General features: G+C 30.3%; 1 pseudogene; it reads right to left on the minus strand.

The window, feature by feature from the left end:
• Positions 1–839: 839 nt before the first annotated feature.
• On the minus strand, positions 840–3,278 carry LOC107648479 (uncharacterized; annotated as a pseudogene).
• Positions 3,279–3,685: the final 407 nt, after the last annotated feature.

Raw genomic sequence — 3,685 nt, forward strand, 5'->3', positions numbered from 1 at the left:
TCATCATCATTCTCATCATCAAATTTATCTACATTCTGTAATATTTGAGTTGGGAGATTGACTATGTTAATTTCTCCAAATGAGGAAATTAATAGTTGTGAAATTTCAATTTTAGACACAATTTTGACGTGGTTTAAATTTTAATTTTGGAATAATTCATATTGTACCTTGTCATCAAGAGATTCAACCATGCCCTTCGATTTACATTTAATTACAATTCTCCAATTAGATCTAGACCTACCAAGAAATTGCACATGTATGTAGTAAACCTGACATAAATTACGTGCGAGCATGAAAGGATCATACCTATTGTATGTCCTACTATAATTCATCTCGATAATTTTATAGTCTTTGTGCATGTGAGTTGTCTTTAGACCATGCAGGATCGTACTATTCACAGATAAATATAACTACCCGTTTGATAAGTTTATTTAGACACTAATTCTAAAATTTTATTCAACATATCAAACCATTTATATTCTCATCTTGACCTGCATCACTCTTAAAAAAAAATTCTTTAGTTGTAAGTTGATCTTTTTCAAACATGTTTAGATGTATAAAATTTTATTATGTTGATTTTTTTCATAGTTCAACTAATACATTATCTATTAGAACTCCATGTTAAATTGCATAGAGAAGGACATATTATTCCATTATTAGCAGTGGCGGAGCTTGAACCAAAATTTTGGGGACCAGAAACTTAACATAAAAATTTAATAATAATATTTATATCAAAATAAAATTTATAAATATAATTATTCTTTAAGTTTGTTACTAATAAGATAATAAATAAATAATTCTATAGATAAAAAATATAAAATAGTTTATAATGGTACTCTTCAAGTTTTTAATGACTTAAAATCTTCAATAATTGAGTCAGAACTAAACTTTTCAGCAATTTCTTTCTCAATGTAAATAACCAAACTATCCGCAAGAAAGTCGTCCTCCATCTTGTTTCTTAACCTTGTCTTTATTATTTTCATTGCTGAAAATGATCGCTCTGTAGTAGCTGTAGAAACTGGAAGAGTTAATATCAGACGAATCAATCTATCAATCAAGTAATACACTTTTGACTTTTTTGTTTCTGCTAAACATCTACACAGTTCATGAATAGTTGACAAATTCTTCATTTCTAGATGCTGACGAACATCAAGAATAAAATGCTGAAGCTGAAAAGGCAAATTAATCTTCTCTTGTTCAGTAAAGTCTTCGGGAAAGTAGCTATCAACAAGAGTAGAAATCTTAGCAATGTCAAAATTTTTGTAAGCATCCTTAGGCATGAGAGTAGAGCTCAGACTTAGTAGATCCATTGCTTGATCATTAAATCTGCTATTTAACTCTTGTAATTGCTTATCAATTGTGACTAAAAATATCTCCACTCTAAAATAATGCTCAACTGTAATATGATCTTTTTGGTGACGCGAGCGTCCTTGCCTTGCAACATAAGAAGCAGTTAAATCAGGAATTAGAATATCATGTTGCTCACAAAATGATTTCACATTTTTTAATAATTCCTCCCATCTGTCATCTCTCATGTTTTGGATAAGTGTTTTTGTAGAATGAACTAGTTGCACAGCATTAACTATGTCTTGAGACTGCTTTTGTAAAGCTTGACAAAGAATATCAGTTATTCCCATCATATCTTTCATCAAATGCAAGATCAATACAAACTCAAATGAGGTCAGGGTATTGTAAGCACTATCTGCATCACCACGCTGAGAATAAGTTGATCCATCAACAATAATCTTTTGTAAAATAGTCAACGTTGTACCATACATATTTATCAAACTGCAAACAGAAGAGAAATGAGAACTCCATCGAGTATCACCTGCTCGTTTCAAAGTACCAATTTGATTTGCCCCTTTACCAGTTTCAAGTTCATCAATCTCTAATAAATGGACAATTTCATCTGTCTTGGCAGCATGTAACTCATCATATCGCTTACTAGAAGAACAAATGATATTGACGATGAAAGTCAATTTTGAAAAAAACTGATGCACATGAATAACTTCTCTTGATGCAGCAACTAATACAAGTTGTAATCGGTGAGCAAAACAGTGGATATAGTAAGCATAAGGACAATCTTTTAAGAATAATGCTTGTAACCCATTCCATTCTCCTCTCATGTTGCTGGCGCCATCATATCCTTGACCACGAATATTAGAGACATCAAGACCATGTCGAGAAAGAATGCCGCACAATTCTTGTTTTAGAGTTAATGATGTAGTATCTTTGACATGTACAAGATCAAGAAAACGCTCTTGAATAAAACCATGTATATCAACAAATCTCAAAACAAGTGCCATTTGTTCTCTTTTGGATTCATCACGAGCTTCATCTACTACAATGCAAAACTTGGAATCTCCAATTTCTTCACAAATATGCTTTCTCACCTTGTTTGAGAGTATATGCAAGATTTCTTTTTGAATTTGATGTGAAGTATATTTAGCATTATATGGAGCATTTTCTAACACAGTTCTTGCAACTTCATCATTGTAAGATGCTATGAGTTTTATCATTTCAAGAAAATTACCTCGATTTTTTTATTATGGAGTCTCATCATGGCCTCTGAAAGCACAAGCTTGAAATGTAAGCCAACGAGTTGCATCAATGGAGAATTTTAGACGCAATCGATTCTTTTGAATTTCCTCAGAAGTATGATCCTCAATTACATTTTGGATGTGACTTGCCTGATTCAATAAATCTAGACATGCTCCAACTGCATTATTGTGTGGTGAGCAAGGATCTCCAATATGTTTAAGAAAAGCACAATTCTTTCCATCATTAACTTTTTTCCAATTTCTAAACCCTTTACTAATAAAAATATCTGACTCATTACGTCCACTGAATTTTTTGCTAACCAAATAACAAAATAAACAATATGCAGCATCTTCAGAAGGTGAATACTCTAACCATGAAGGAAAAATACAAAACCAAGCATATTGAAATCATCTTGGATGCTTCGTACCAGATAGAGGATAATTGTCAAGATGCTTTTGATATGGACTCCATTTAAGATAAGCTCGTCTAACCTCATCTCTCTGGTTTGAGTGATATTGCCAAATTTGAAGCCGTTTTCCAGGGTCTCGTTCCAAAGAATTAAGATCAAACTCATCAGATGCAACTCTTTGAATTTTTGGAGGTTGTATCTCACTTTTTTCGTGATTCATTATAGTAGAAGAACTATCTACAAGTGTTGATATTGTAGAAGTTATATGTTCCCCTTCTTGAATATTAGCCTTCCTCTTAAAAAATGCATCAATTCTTTGATTTTTCATCATTATTTTGTATAAAAATTTGAATATATATTCTGTAAAATATGTAAAAAAAAAAGTTAGAAGGATAAATATTAAAATTTATAATATTTATTGAATTTTTTTTATGAATTTATCAAAATACAATAATATCAATACTTATTAAATATTATAATATTTTTATCATATAAAAAATTAAATTAAAAAATAATAAAATATAAAATAATATTAAATTAAATAAATAAAAAATACCTAATTTTTTGAGAAGCAAAGCAAAGGCAGTAGCGTGTTTCACTGTAGCATAGCGATGTTTTGAGAAGCAAATGTTATCTTTTGTGTTTTTATAGTTATCTTTTTTGATTTGATTTGATTTTATCTTTTAATTTTAATGTGTTGTGAAGTTAACAAAGGCCCACTCACTAAAAATTATT

Source organism: Arachis ipaensis, chromosome B1, assembly GCF_059453495.1.
Source record: "Arachis ipaensis isolate K30076 ecotype BB chromosome B1, ASM5945349v1, whole genome shotgun sequence".
Lineage (NCBI taxonomy): Eukaryota > Viridiplantae > Streptophyta > Magnoliopsida > Fabales > Fabaceae > Arachis > Arachis ipaensis.